The sequence below is a fragment of the Lagopus muta genome, chromosome 4 (assembly GCF_023343835.1).
Source record: "Lagopus muta isolate bLagMut1 chromosome 4, bLagMut1 primary, whole genome shotgun sequence".
Classification (NCBI taxonomy): domain Eukaryota; kingdom Metazoa; phylum Chordata; class Aves; order Galliformes; family Phasianidae; genus Lagopus; species Lagopus muta.
In genome coordinates this window covers 58,195,684-58,211,429 of record NC_064436.1, presented here as the reverse complement: position 1 = coordinate 58,211,429, position 15,746 = coordinate 58,195,684, and the positions used below count along the sequence as shown (strand labels likewise).

The window sequence follows — 15,746 nt, the reverse complement described above, 5'->3', positions numbered from 1 at the left end:
ATTACACAGATGAAGAATATTGCTTTTCTGGATCTGAAAAATCCAATAAAAGTCAGGTTGTGCTAATATTCATCATGCTGTGATATATATATATATTTTTTAAATCTTGTCTAGTCTCCCTAGTCGAGGGTGATCCTATTCTAAGAAGGAAACCAAGATGATCAGCAAAAATCTGCATGGAAAGTGCATTTCCTATCTTTCCTCTTTACTTCAGCTGGGAACTAAGGAGATTCTAGAGAAGAACACAAATTTTGCTCCTTCTGCGTCCAGTGCTGCTAACTGTGTATGAAGGAGGAGGCAGACCACATCCATGCAGGTGTTGCAAAAATATGTTTAAGACCAGATTGAGAGTGTAGTGACTAAACAGATTCGATGCCAAAGCACTTTTGTCACATGTAACATGTATGATGTATGAAACTTTACAAACTGCACAGCTTCTCTGCTCCACATAAGAGAGAAGGTAATTCAGAAAAGAAGCTGAGGTGTTACTGTAGCAGTTCCAGCTACATGGTACGTAGTCATGAGGTAGGGCAGCGAGGTCATTGGATCTCTCTGGTGTTTTCTTTTCACGCATAAGTGATTCTGGACATCCATCTTTACAGTACCAGTAGAGAATACCTGATTCTTGGTTGGGTTTCACAAATTTCCTTAGTGCCCACCAATCAACCTGCACCACCCATCTCAGAGACTTTCAACAGTCACTCTCAACAGGCTTGACCGGTTGTTTACACACAAGGTACTCCTCTATTTTTAGAACTAAGCTATTTCCTTATCCTAGAGGGTTGACTAAAGTTCATATGCAAACACTGTTGTCAGCTAAGTCTACCTTGTGTCAACTGCCACAAAGAGCAACCTTCCAGGCTTGACTTATTTCAAGCTGAAGTAGGTGAAAGCATTGCATTCAGGGAGCATTGCATTTGAACCACAGTAACAGTGTCAAAATCTAGTCCTGAAACCCCACCAGTGTACATCAAATCCAAATAATGTCTGCAAGTACATTTTCCACCTTATTAATTTACTAATATATGTGCATATATATGCATCACACATTTTTTTTTATCCCTGTAGAGAAATACAGCTGGACAACTTGATTCAATCTGTTCACTGATTTTATTTTCTTTTGAGTTTTAATGGTTTAGTGGTGTCTCTGCTGATCAGTACAGTCTTCACCTCCACAAAGGATTATATTTTATCTTGGCTTCAAATCTGTTCTCAAATTAGCATGGTGATACAGATGGATTCTTGTCTCAGAGCCATGTGATTGATTTCATCTCTGATATTCTGCTCCATCAACATGCAAGGAGTTATTCCTGACATCAACGGGCAATCTGTTTACATTGGGAGTGCAGAACATCAGAACTAAGCAATACAAAACAGATTAAAAAAGAGAATGACATTTTTATTGCTTTTTGAAGCAAAGCAAAATACAAAACTTATTAGTTAAGCCATACACTTGCTTCCCTAAAACAATTATCTTCAAGCTTAGAACATAAGAGCATGTGTAATGAGTCAAACCAAAAGCCTATTCAGACTGCTGCACCATCTACTGTGGTCAATTTAGGATAGATCAAGCAGATTATATACTTCCCCTCTTGCACTTTTTCCAAAGTTTAAGAGAATTTCCAGAATGTGGACCAGCAATAGCCCTAGTAAATTTAGGTGAGGCTATGATTTCTTGGTCATGAAAATGTAAACCAGATTTTAAAAGATTTAAGCATTACCATGTAACACAAAATATTATGAAAGAACTGCATTTAAGTTCATAAATTAACACATAATTATGATATATATATATCAAATAACTGAAATTCTGACACAAAGTTTTCTTCCATTTTGGTTTGGAGTGCGGTGACACTGGATATGGTGAAATACTTATTTTGACTCTGAAGAATGTGTTTTGTTATAGTGAAAATAAAGGATGCAAATAGGTAATCCAGATTCCACTCTGATCTTGCCACTTGTAGTTCAAAATGTCTTATTTTTTCACTTTTGAATCATAACAGATTTTATTTGATGTTTATACTGTTACACGGCCAAGTTTTATAGTCCTTATGTGAGATTATTTTGATTGCTATGAAATAATAATAAAGGCATTCCTTGGAGGGAAAAAAAAAAGACTAAAGTGGTGAATGCGAGCTAGCCAGACAGTAGAAAGAACATTGCAATAAGTTGGGCAGTGCATAATTTCTCTGGGTAATATATAACCCTCTCTCCCACCTATCATTTACTTTGCATTGAAGATCTTTCTTTCGTGTTTACATTCCATACAAATAATGAAGTATCTGGTTTACTCAGCCCTTGGTAGTGGATTGTTAAAGAAAATGGGTTTCTGAAATATTAACAACTATAAAGGGAAATAATATTTAGTAGAAACAGTTGAAGTAGATTAAGAAAACATTTTTCTTTGTATGTACTTTTTCCAGTTTCCCGTAAGGGCTAAGTCTGTCTTAGAGGCTTTTGGGAGAGAGATTTGGAAGCTGGTACTTAGATTTAAAAATAAAAATACAAAAATAATAATAAAAAAGAAATTTAAATAGATATAATTTATAACCCTGTTGGCCATGCTTTTTTTAATGCACCCCAAGATACCACAGGCCTTCTTGGCCACAAGGGCACACTGCTGGCTCATGGCCAACTAGTTGTCCACCAGGACACCTAGGTCCCTCTCTGCAGAGCTCCTCTCCAGCAGATCATCCCCTAAACTATACTGATGCATGCAGTTACTTCTTCCCATGTGTAGGGCTCTGTACTCACCCTTGCTGAACCTCGTAAGGTCCCTCTCTATCCAACTCTCTGGCCTGTCCAGGTCTCGCTGAATCGCATCACAGCCTTCTGGTGCATTGTATCATCAGCAAATTTGCTGAGGGTGGACTCTATCCCTTCATCCAGGCATTGATAAAGATGTTGAACAAGACTGGAATCAGCACCAGCCCCTGCAGAACACCACTAAAGGCGCTTAACTACACTCTGCAATGCTGATCACAACTCTGAGCTAAACAGGTCAGCTGTGCACTCATTTATTCCACACTTCCTAAGCTTGCTTATGAGGTTATTATGGGAAACAGTGTGAGAAGCCTTGCTGAAGTCAAGGTACACATCTCCCCCACTGGTGAAGGCTACCAGGTTGGTTGAGCATGATTTCCTCTTGGTGAATCCATGTTGACTACTCCTGATAACCTTCATCAAGGTTACGAGGTCCCCTTCTCAAGGGGGCCAAAAGAGAGAAGGAGCAAAGGAACTGTGCTTTGCCCTCGCTGAGACATGTCCAACCACAAGAAAAAGCACAAGATCCAAGGCAGCTTGTACTCCCTCACTGCTAGGCTGAAGGCAAGATCTCAAAGGCAAGGAGTGGAGGCAAATCCATGACCTGCACTGCAAGAGAACCCCTTCCTTGCTCACTCCAGTCCCCCAGGTGCATTCGTGGAAGAGGTATGAGCTCCCGGCTGTGAAATGCCTGCGTGTGGGTCATGCCAGGCCATAAACACGTGTGGAGCTAATAAAACCAAAAGCAGAGGCGCTCGGCTCCGGTGCGGAGCCGTTCTGCAACGAAGCAGGGAACCGCTTCAGCGGATGAGGAGAATTCCGACAGCGAGGAGCGAGCGGTGAGCAGCTGTGTGCGCCGCGAGCCCTCGGGAGAGCAGCTGAGCGGGCCGGGGCGGGGCTGGGAGCGCCGGCGGGCATTTAAAAGCGGCGAAACCACCCTTGACAGCCTTTTTTGGGGGAAGGCTTGTTCCGTAATGATGCAGGGAAGCCTGTTTGTTGTTCCTTGTTCTCTTGTTGCTTGCCGTGGAACTGCTGATTTCAGTACTGTCCTTTGAAGCGCTTTTCCAAGTGTTGAGGAGTCGCAGTGAACTTTCCAGAAGGCCACAGGAAGATATATAAAATGATGCTAAAATTATGCATGAATCTCATAATGAGGTTTTTTTGTTTTTGTTTTCCTGCTCAAATGCCCAAGAAAAGTCTCATTCTCCTACCATGTCTTCCTGGCTTTCCAAAGCCAGCAGGAATGCTCCTGGCTTGCTGGTGCCTTTCCACAGCATGGTTTCTGGGAGGTTCAGATTTTCCTGGTGCACCTTCCATCTGCTTTATATATCTAGGACCATTAAGGTTGGAGAAGGCTGCTAAGATCATCTAGTCCAACTGCCAGTCCATGCTTACTAAATTGTGTTTCTCTGTGCCATGCCTCCATGTTTCTGGAACATCTCCAGGGATGGTCCTTCCTTCTGTATGTAAGTATATCTCGACTGTACCTTTTAAGTCCTTGCATTAAAACAAGGTTTGCTACTCAGAGTACCTAGAAATGTAAATCTTAACATGACCAGGCAAACAAATGGTTTTAAAAGGCTTTTCTCCATAACGTAATCTAGGGAGGTGTATTAGCCATGTAAATATATCGTTGATTTACTTTTTTTTTCCGTTAACAGTGGGTGATTTCTCTGTAAGTGACCTGCAGTGTTGCTTTCTGGGAACAAAGCAATGTTGATGAAGACAAGGGAATCTAAAGGAAGGGTTTTTTTTCTTTCCAGAAAACTTATAAACAAAGCCAGGGTACTGAGGTTTCACTGGTTTTATACCCTTTGGAGTGACATGCCTTTGTTGCTTTGTCTTCCTTTACCTCCAGGTCAAAGGAATAATGATGTTCATTATATTTGCAGCACTGTTTTCATTTCTCTCAACATCTATGCTCAGACTATGCCTTTTAGAAAGATGAATTTATTTTGTGACTGCCTGCTCTGTGGCATGTTATATAATTTGATGTATATTTAGTTATATCCCTTCATTGCTAAGAATGACAGTTTTCATCAAAAGAAATCAAGACATTCATTCTCATTTGTTTGAGGATTCAAGATGTATTGTAGCTAACAGTTTGCCTCCATCTTTTTGCTTAAAGAAAAACAGGAAATAAAGTCTGGGATGGAGAATATAACAAAACATGTGGTGCTGGGGATAATCTTTTATAATGAAGGCTGGCCTGTGATAGAATATGCCTGAAGTTTTCATGCATTTATGTGTCAACAGCTTTTGTGTTGTGCTATAAGGTAAGTATCCAACCACTGTAAATTGATATTCAGCAGATTTGTTAGCATGCAGACCTTTGCAAGATAATCAAGAGAGCACTTACAAAGTATTGCAATAGTAAATTTCTTAGAACAGATGTTCCTTAGTCATTTCAGTGATAAATCCTTCTGACTTCTTAACCTTTAACTACAGTTACGCATTTACCTTTGGTTGTGAGAAATAAAAGGAACTGGTAAGGATTTTCTAAAGTTGTTTTGATTTATCTGGAGGTCACTGAGTCTGTGACAATGAGGGGGAAAAAAAAAATAAAAAAGCCTCTAAAAGTTTACATGAGGAAGATTATAGGTAAAAACAGTAAAATGATTGGATTTTATGGATATTCTTCAAGTTGTTCATGCAAAGTATTAAGCCAAGTGTTTAAATCTAACCTTCCTAGGATGTATTTCCCCTTGTTCATTCCTAATTCAGATGTGGTTTTATTCTCACAGATGGTTTAAATGTGACTTTTGTCTCATGTATTTTTAATCTTCTAGAATTTATGTATATACATCAAAATGCTCATCAAGACTGTCTTTCTAAATAATAGGGAGGAAAAAAAAAAAGTATCCTAAATGAAAACTTAGCTTGCACACTTTAGATAGCTGTCTTAATATGGAATTACTCATACCTAAAGTTACTTAGCTGTTGTGTTTACTGTGGTTCAGTAGCGACAAAACTACAGGATCAGTTTTAGCATTAATTGTAGCTGTAGGCTTTGTCCACAAAAAGCAGGTTTGTTCCATTTCCTTGGATTCAAACCTCAGGTGGTTTCAAAGCCCTTTATGCCCAGGGGTATCCTTGGTGAATAAAGTTAGACCTACCTAGACCTTTGAAGGTGTGAGAGTTGCATACCTATAAGCTATTGAGAAAGTAAACATTGTTATATGTTACTCTTTTAAAGATATTTTTGCAATCTTTATTCCCTTCTTCTCACCTAAAACCAAAACTAAATAGAGAGATACACAGAGACTTTTACTGCATCTTTACAGGAAAATGTCTGGGAATATTTTAGCCCTGATGTCAGTGACATTATCTAGTCAGAAGTTTAGGATTAAAGTCTCCCTTGCAAACACAGTGTCAAAGCGCCTGTTAGAAAACGCTGTTGGCATCTGTTAATATCCATCCTTGTCTGAGAATTAATCCAGACACTGCTGGTTGGCCCCATCCAAAACCACACTAGCAATGATTCAAACAGCATGAAGAATCACATGTACACGTCAAGAACATTCTCTGGCATTTTTTATTTTACTAATATAGTTGTCTGTGGAGACAGAAGACATATAAGCACTTTAATAAGAGTAGCTAGATTGTACTTGCCTTGGCAAGTAGAGCTCTGTGAACCTCTTATCTGCAAAATAACACTCAACTAAATGATACAGATATTGATGAAACTCTTTCTTTAGTCTTTACTGTGGCTCCAGGAGAATAGTTTAAGTGCTCTGCAACCTGTGGGCTTTTCCACCGTACAATGTGAAGAGAATCTATAAAAGAGGAAAGTTATGCTGAAAGATGTCCAGTGTAACTGCTTCAGTTTCTCTGGGATGGCAATCGCTAATGGTGGAGAAAAGAGAAGACAGAGAATCAAGTGAGAAATTCTAGTATTTTCTAGACTTCTGCTTCTCTTTAAGTTATAAGTTCTTCAACATGGATAAGAGCTGGACTACAGCTGTTATAGAGTGGTTGCAATGATGATGCTGGAACGATAAACAGCTGCCAAGACATTACTACAATGATCTGGAGTCTGCATACCCAACTGAGCTGAGCTAAATGTGAAATATGTATATTTTATTCTTTGCTCTTTTCAAGTAAATATCAGAAAACTTAGGCCTGGGAGACAGCTTAATGAAATGATTTCCTTGGGGAAAAAAGTCATTTGAATCCCTAATGGCTATTTATTTGTTGGAGATGTTAGAAGGAAAGGATGTGTGTGAAGGGAAGGGTGATGGGGGCAAGTTCACATTAAACTCCTTCCTCAGGAGTTATTTAAGAAACCCAGGTCTGATAAGAATATATGCATGTCTGAAGTTTTTTTGTGGTTATTGCTGGATTTCTCAGGATTTCACTCTAAATGAACCTGAAATGCAGTCAGAACTTGTTTGCAATCAAAACCAACAAGTCCTGCCAACAGGCTGAGCTGCTTAAAACAAACAGCACCAGCTATAGGTTCATAAATATCAGGAGCAGTGGTTTGAAAACTGTATTGAGAAGTCAAACAGCCATGGTGGCAGCTGAGCAAAGATTAAAAAAGTAATGGGGAAAAAGTCCATCTGACTGAATTTGTGGGGAAGAATCGGGCAGCAAAACTGAAATACAGTATAAGCATAGTCTGTGTATTCCATGTTAAAGAATATGTACAATTTAACTCACACCTGAATTTCTTCTGTTTTGAGAGAATGATGCGGCTCTAAATAACAAAGCTCCTTAGAGCCTGCAGAACAGAGGATGCAGCCTACACATTAGGGTGTCAGTAAGTATTTATCTCCCAAACACTGTGTTTTTCACGGGCATATTTTATGTTTTGTTAATAACATAGGTAATATGCCTTTCACTGGATGTGTAGCAGAGCTTAAAAAAAAAAAAAAAAAAGCAAGTTGTGCATCCAGGCACTGCTCAAGGTAGGAGTGCAAAGGAATGGTTGGGTTGTGCCTGTTGTGGAATATTGCTTTAACAGACTGTATTTCTATGATTGCTGCTGCTGGCACTGTGTTGGGGCCTTTTTTTTAATTTTATTTTTATTTTTATGGCTTGATACTGGAGAGAGAAGATTTGGATACCAGAAGAACAGGAGTAGCCTTCTTCCTCTGTCCTGGTCCTGCTGAATTATAATCTGGCTACTTCTATACTTAACAGATTTCATATCACAATTTTTGTAGGTAGAAATTTTACAAACGAGAAATTTTGTTTTGGTTGCTGAGAAGGAGCTGCAATTTCATGCAATAACTTTCACTTGTTTTTTTTTTTTTTTTTTTTCTGTGATTCACTGTAACTTACATTCTCAATATAAATGCACCTCTCTTCACTGAAACATTTTGCTGGTCCATTTAAAATGGAAGAAGAAAGAAAGGCAAAGAGATTTGTCATAAACTGAGAATGTGAAGTCTTTGGACTATAGTTTTGCCTTGACTCAGGTTAATTTAAAAATGAAGTGTGTATTGGCTTATAGTAGGTTGAACAAAGATCAGAGTGAAAGGGTCTTGTTGTAACTACTTTTCTAAGTAGTTCTCAGTGCAGTTTGTGTGTGTACATATACTATTTGCACAGTATTAAGGCATGCCTAAACTTAATAGCTCTTCTGGAACTAGGGAGTAGACTTTGGACCTTGACTTCAGTTGAATTCCTATTAATCCTCATTTCTGAATAACCTCAAATCTGTGGTCTTGTTAATAGTTGCTTCTTTTGTAGGTGCATGTTTTCTTAAAGTTACATTTAGAAGGAAAGGGTGTACAATTGTTGATATCTATGGTACTCTTCTATTGGAGTCATTCATTTTATCTGAAATTAACAGAGTATCTGGACACAGTGAGAACTCTTGTGAAGTGGGTTAACTTCAGAGACAGGGATTCTAAGGACAGTTGAGGGAGAAGATGTGTAGTCTCTGAATTACTTCCTCTGTTAGTTCTCCAGTCTAGTGAAATTCGTGGGTGTCATAAAATGAAGTACACTATACTGAGTGCCTTCCCTGTAGTCTGTGGGACTGTTCAGTATAAATAAAGGCAAGTGTGTAACTCATGAGCAATTACAGCAGTGAAGGTGAGAGTGGGACTGTAAATAACTGAAGTAAATGAGAACGGAGAATGCTCTCGAGCTTTTCTCACCTAACAACATAAGTGAAGGGCAAGGCTAAAGCAGTTTGCACTACTTGAGAAAATATTAACTTATTCATTGAGAAGCAAAAGCAAGTGAAAGGGCACCTTTCACATCAGTATTTGAAACAGTTTGTAATAGCATTTTTAATGAGGATGAGGCTTCAGCAGAAAGAAGGTTTCATCTTGAGAAATCATCACACAGGATTGCCTGGCTTATCACACAGCACAATGACAGTCCATCAGGCAGGAGGTACGCTTGCATGACTCCTTGCAGAGATGCAGGCACTGGAGCCAGGAACAGCTCTTTGTCACTGCACTGCATGTCACTTCCTCCCTTTAACAAGTTGATCTTAGCAGGAGATACTGTTTGCCCATCTAAAATAGGACTGCTATTTTGGGCAGCACTTAGACTCTCACCTGGTCAGGTAGCTGTATCCTAACTCATCCTGCCACCTCTAATGTCATCCTGCCAATGTCTTCCAGGAGAGCTTTGTCACTGTATCTGAGCTCTGAGCTGTCTATAAAATGTGGCCAATATAATTTACTCATTGTATAATTGATCATTCCTGGTGTTTAAGTACTATCTAAATATTGTTAATGGTTGAGTATGAAAAATATATATGTAAATATGAATGAAAATAATCTGTTAAGTACCAGTGCCTGTTCTGGTAGGGGCTTCAAATTTCACCATTGTGAATCTCTGTTTGAAAATGATTGTTTGCATTCCTGTGTGAGTCAGATTTGAGCAAGGCTGAAGGCTTGGCTCAGAAGTTTATTGCCACATGCGTAAAAAAGAAAGGATGTTAGAAGAAAGGAATTTTGTGAGTGGGGAAGATGACTATCTATACATCACGTCAAACGATGTTTCAGAATTTCCTAAGCTGTAGCATCTGTGGACTAGTGGACTTTGAGGCAGTTATAGATATCTCAGAAATAATAATTAAAAAAGTAATAAAAATTAGAACCATCAAAAACCTATGCTATTGCTCTTAGAGTATTGTCAAGGAAAAATTGATCACAGTGACCTGTGAGAAATTTGCTGTGGCCTGTGAAGAACTCTGAAATTTCCCATTGCAGAGTTGGCCTCTTATTTAGAATTTCTGATCCACTGCTTCAAATAATAGACTGGAATGTAAAATAATTACTGGAATGAATGTTATGGAAGTAATGTGCTGAAGAAAATTCTTCTGAACAAGGAACAGTTAAGAGTTTTTCCTGAAGTGATTTTCATCTCTACTCTCCTTTTTTTGCATCTGATTTAATTATTAGTTATGTATTCGTATGCCCAAATCTTAAATATTTTGTTAAGACTAGATAGTTGGCTTCAGTCATACTGTGTGAAGAGGAGCTCAGCTGTTTAATTAAATGCACTATTAAAAAGTGTCCAGGGAATCTTTTGGATTAGCAAAATGTTTGCCCCAAAACAATCAAAGAATACAACAAAGTAATGAGCTTACATGATATGATAATTTGGATTCTGCAGTTCAATTTGCTTTTAGATTGATAGAAAATATTTCCAGTGAAAATGCATAATGATAGATAGGTGTATTTATTTTATATTTATGTTTTTTAAAACAGTGTGAGGATTGCATACTCCAGTCCATATCTCAACTTGGGAGATGTGTGGGACAGTAATAATACAATCCAGAGTTTGTACAGAGATGGTCTACTCTGATAATCTTATGAGAAAGAACTAACAGAGCTTGCCTGCCTTGACAGAAAATTAAGAGTGAAAGAGGGCATGACCATAGATATTTCAGGATTAGAGGAGGAGGTAAATGCAGAAAGGGAAATGAGTTATTCAAGGGTAAATTTTGACATAAAAACAAATGGGTCTGAATGGTTGTGAATGATGATTTAGCTTGGGAGAGCGGGGGGCGGGGGAAGAGAAGAAAAAAGATATCCATAACTATCAGAAAATCTTTGAACTGGATCTTAATAGAAATAAGGGACAAGAGCATATAATTATTTTTGAAAATGGGAAGTTATGGGATGGATTATAAGATGTGGGTACTTAGGAACTAAGGGAATGGACTTGAAATATGAGAACATGACTGTTCCTGTTTTGCTGCTTCAACTTCATTTAGTGGTTGATCAGGAAACTGAGAAATGGGAGGAACTTCTGGGGCTGCTCAACAGAGCATCTGTGTTTAAGGCATTTAAGCAGCCATTTAAAATAGTATGTCTTTGTGGTACTATCCTAATTCACAACAGATAAGAATATGGCTATAGGTGTCACATTTGATTATTGAAAATAAAATATTCAGTTGAGAAACTTCAACTTGCAAAGCCCTCCATGCAAGTAGTTCCCTGGCAACGAAGGACATCCTTATGTAGTGCTGCTAACACTGAGTGAGGCTGCTATAACTAAGCCAAAATCAATTACAATCAGAGAAACTAACACTTGATACATAGACTTTGTTATAAGAAAAATAACACTTCATTCTTCTGCAGAAGAAAACTCCTAGGAAATCAGTAGATATTTACCAGCCTTCTGAATGACTTTTGTTGTCATTCCTTCTTAAAGCTGAAGATTTTTCTTTCAGAAAGTAGTTTTTGTGCTTGCATTTACTGCAAAAAGTGAGAGAAGTGGATCTTGAGCTCAGTGGCCTGATGAATAAATACATTGCACAGAAATTCTGTCTTTCCGCTTCCTTTGAGTTCTCTCCTTTTCAGCTGAAAAATAAGCAAACAAATATGTTGGCTATGATCATGTGGATATGACTTTGTTAGTAGGTATTAGGAATTTTTCATGAGTGCTGAAAACCATCATGCAGGCATGTGACTTCACAGAATACAGACTCATAAATGTGTTCGAATTGTAGTACAGAAATCACGTGAATCAAAGGCTCAGTTGTATTCCTTGCCTAATTTTGAAGTTACTGGATCTTTTGTTTTAAAACTTTTGCACAGGACTTCTAACACAACTAAAAAAAAAATAAAAGCATCTGTATATTTAAAAAGAGTAACTTCTTTTCAGGTTCTCTGTGATTAAAAACCTGTTCTTAATGAAATACTGCTGCACAGTTTATCCTGATTCAGTTTCTGTGTTCTTTTTCTTTTATTTTTTAGCTAAAGTATTGAAACAATCAAGTACCAGTAAGGTATTTGCTTCAGAGCACGTGAATTAAATTCTCTGTATCTTACATTCACATCTGTCACTACTTCAAGCTTTTCATTTATGACCCATGTGCCGCAAGAAGAGGTTTGTTCAACTTGCATTTTGTGTACTCTTAAAGTTTACAGATCCAGTGCAGGTCAGGAATCATGAGCATTTATCATTTCCTGTACAACTTCAAGAAAGAGTGCAGTATTGCTACGGAGTGTTGATCATGCAGTGAACTTTCCAGCTTGCATTAAATCAGATTAGCCCATAGTGTTTCATTAGATTTCAATCTGGGTTTTTTTTTTTTGTTTTTTTTGTGTTTTTTTTTTTTTTTTTTTTTTTTCTCCATAATGAAAAAAATAAAATTGCTCAATGAAATAATCTGGTAGTATGTCTGAATAAAAAGGACCATGACCAAATTCATATCTGACTTAATTCCACTGACATCTTTAGACTCACACTTGGATGAATGAATTAATTCTTGTCCACTGTAGCTTGTCATTATTTTGCATATTAATATTAATGGTATTGCCACAATATCTTGCTTTGTCTTCTTGCATTATAACTCTGTACTCAAAGAATAAAATACAGTATTAGTGAATAAACAACTGAGACAAGCATTTGTATGTACCCAGTGTACACAGAAAATGTTGTAATTTCACTATGATTGCTTTGGGAAAAATTTATAATATGTCAAAGAAGTCAGGACTTTTTTACTTGAGTTCCTAGCTTACTCTGTGAAAACATTTTTTTTAAGGTTGTAATGTTAATACAGAATCAACTTCGATCTGTAGATTTGAGGCAATTTAGAATGCAAAAAATGAATTTTGTGATGATTTGTATTTTGACTTTTTTTTTTTTCCTGAAATGAGATCTAGTGACTTATTTTATTTCTCCCTTCTACTTAAAAATGAGTTCTAGTGGTTTTTTGTTGTTGTTGTTGTTGTTGTTGTTGTTGTTGTTGTTGTTGTTGTTGTTGTTGTTGTTGTTGTTGTTGTTGTTGTTGTTGTTGTTGTTGTTGTTGTTGTTGTTGTTGTTGTTGTTGTTGTTGTTGTTTGTTTTTCCCCTTTTACTTTAAAACAGAGTTTCTTTCTCAAAGTTAAACGAACAGTTTTGGTTTTAAAAAAATTAAAAAAAAAAAATCTGTGCTGCTCACACTGTGAGCTCTGCCAAGTAATGTCATTCATAGTTTGATTGTGTGGAGGACGGGAAAAAATAGCATCTTCTCATTGTCTTGACTGGAGGTCTAGGGGTGAGCTCTGTGCTCTGTCCTGCCTTTCTGGAATCATTAGCCTTGCTGATAGCATTTTATACTCTTTGCATGGGAGTAAATGGAAGGCAATGAATAATCTGGCCAGTTTCCTATAGGCTTAAATCAATACTGGAGTCAGATGGACTATGAAACCCTCTCTAATGGGTATTGTTCTTTCATGCTTGTAGGACAGCAGCAGCTAGCATGCTGTCGCCATTTCCATTCACAAGTTGGATAATGGTCTGTGCCATTAATACTCTCCATTTCCTCCTAAACCATTTTTTGAACTTTCTTTCTTCAGGTTAATTGCAGGCCCATGTGAAGCAATTTAGTTGCAGCAGCTTACCGGGTAGCTGACAGCTACCTAGTCCAAAGTCTCTGTAAATGCTGCCTTCTACAAATACAAATTATACTGTGTCATTGAAATACACTTCTTAGTTTGAAGATTCTTTCTTAGAAATTTTATCAATTTTTCTTCTATCAAATTAATTAAAAGGCTGGCAAAAGACCAAGGTAGTTTATGAGCATAAAGAAGCAATGCCATTTTTTTGAATTGAGCAAGAGAGATACTTTTATAAAGCCGTATGCATTATACCATCCTGCTTGTGAAAAGGGTGTGATAGCTCAGAATGATTTATCGTGGAGAAACCAGTGTATTGTCATCCTTTTCCCAAGAGGATTCTTCTATGATTTGTGCAATACTGCATTCAGAACCAAACTACTAGTATTTATTTCCCCATGTTTCATCTGATGATTGAATGAATAACCATCACCTGAACAAAGGGCAATCTGTTTGCTTTATAGGCAACTCGGTTTCAGGCAGTTATGAAACAATGAAAAGTAACACCTAACAAGAATGCTAAACTAATACGTCAAGCTAAAGGTTTTGAGCAATGTGTGAGACAGAAAAAGTAAACTCTAGATTGCACATCATTTCCTATTGTGAAGTTGAGTATTATTTGCTTAGTAGTGATGAATCATGAGACTCTAATGTTATATGCACCTGAGACATAATGCTTACGGAAACTTTCTGAACTCCAATTAAATGTGGCACAAGTATTTTCTCCTTTGCTCTTCTCTGTGTGCCTGCTCTGGTCCTTGTTTGCTTACAAACGCAGCTCACACTTTGTCATCCTGTGGGCTCTAGTTTCATGAAATAATAGAGTCCATTTCAAATTACTGGTTTTTCTCTCTTTTAGGAAAAAAACTTAATAGCTACCCATACTGTATATTCTTACTTCTTTTTTTAATGGAGTGAGTTTATTACTGACATCTTGTTGGTCTTGCAGTCTCCTTTTAGTGTTGTTCTATCATCTGTTCTTCATACCAAGTATTACAGTGCTCTTTTCCATTCCCTCCACCAATTCAATTTCTAAAAATAATCAGCCATAAAAGTAGCTATTGAGCTTTATTGTTACCAGCACAGTGAGATTAATAGTAGTAAATATACTGTACCTCACTAAAAGGGTGCCTTAAATTGTTTGACACATCTCAGTGCAATCAGGGAGTTCTGAGAAACCCCAGTGTTTCCTGTTACTCCTTCTAGAGCAGTATGGGTTTGCATTGATTTTTCCAGTAGCCTGTGCCAGACAGGAACAATTTAGCTCATAAGGGGTAATAAAATCATTTTTACAAGCAATGAATATACTGAAGTGGGTCAGAAACTGGATTTGTTTTGGTAAGGGAGAGAAGATCTGCTAATTAGTGCTTTCCAGGGACGTTCTAAAAAAAAAAAAACAAAAAACAAAGAAAGAAAAAACAGTTTTATTTGGGACAACTGAAGATTTCATTTTCACGTATCACCTGCTTTCCTTTCCAGAAGGTAAAACTTATCGTTTTAATAGGATTAAAAAAAAAATTTCAATTCAACATTTTTCTTTGCTTAAGAATGATTTTTCTATGAAATACAATAAAGTTTAGGTTAAATTAATGATGAAATCAGCATGAAATGCTTTTAACATTATCAGAATGAAATAATGTCCAATTTCTAGATTGATTTGAGAAAGTTGATTTTTTTTTTTTTTTTTTTTTTTTTTTTTTTTTTTTTTTTTTAGTTTTATTTTCATCCTGCTAAACTTGTCCTTGAAACAAATTTTCAGAATAGTAGCTTTTACAGTGCAATTAATTTTCCATTAAACGGCTGTGATCAATGCTGGGAATTAGCCAAGAAATCTAGGTTTTGGAATAACACTTCTAGTTTCCAGGTGACTCCACTTTTTTCCCCTTTGGTACAATATTAGTCCTAAAGTAGGTGCACATACCATCGTAATATATTTTGCTCCCAACCTTTGCTTCTGGAAAAGTACATAGAAAAATAGCATGCGTGACCTAGGCTTATATCTGCGATGCTCCAGTGGCTCTGGGAATATCTGCTCTGTTTCATTTTATTGCCTTACTGTCAAGAGGGCAATACATCAAAATTGCCACCAAGTGAAGTATTTGTGTTTTGTTTCAGAGATTCTTTTTCTTTTTCCTGTTTGTGAAGGGTCATTTTGTCTAAAAATAATTGCAGGGTGTTTTAAAA

The 15,746-nt window shown here is 37.2% G+C and overlaps 1 long non-coding RNA gene across 4 annotated transcripts in view; it reads right to left on the bottom strand.

Moving 5' to 3' along the window:
* Window positions 1-1,156: 1,156 nt before the first annotated feature.
* LOC125692067 (uncharacterized) overlaps window positions 1,157-15,746 on the bottom strand; it is a 55,093-nt gene continuing 40,503 nt past the window's right edge. For 3 of the 4 annotated variants that reach the window (XR_007376430.1, XR_007376431.1, XR_007376429.1), the window contains 3 exons: window positions 14,461-14,594; window positions 11,352-11,540; window positions 1,157-6,609 (listed from right to left, as the gene is read on the bottom strand). This is a non-coding gene — a long non-coding RNA (uncharacterized LOC125692067). Of the gene's footprint in view, window positions 6,610-11,351; window positions 11,541-14,460; window positions 14,595-14,677; window positions 15,226-15,746 lie in introns of those variants that run through there. The other variant, XR_007376432.1, reaches the window with a different exon arrangement.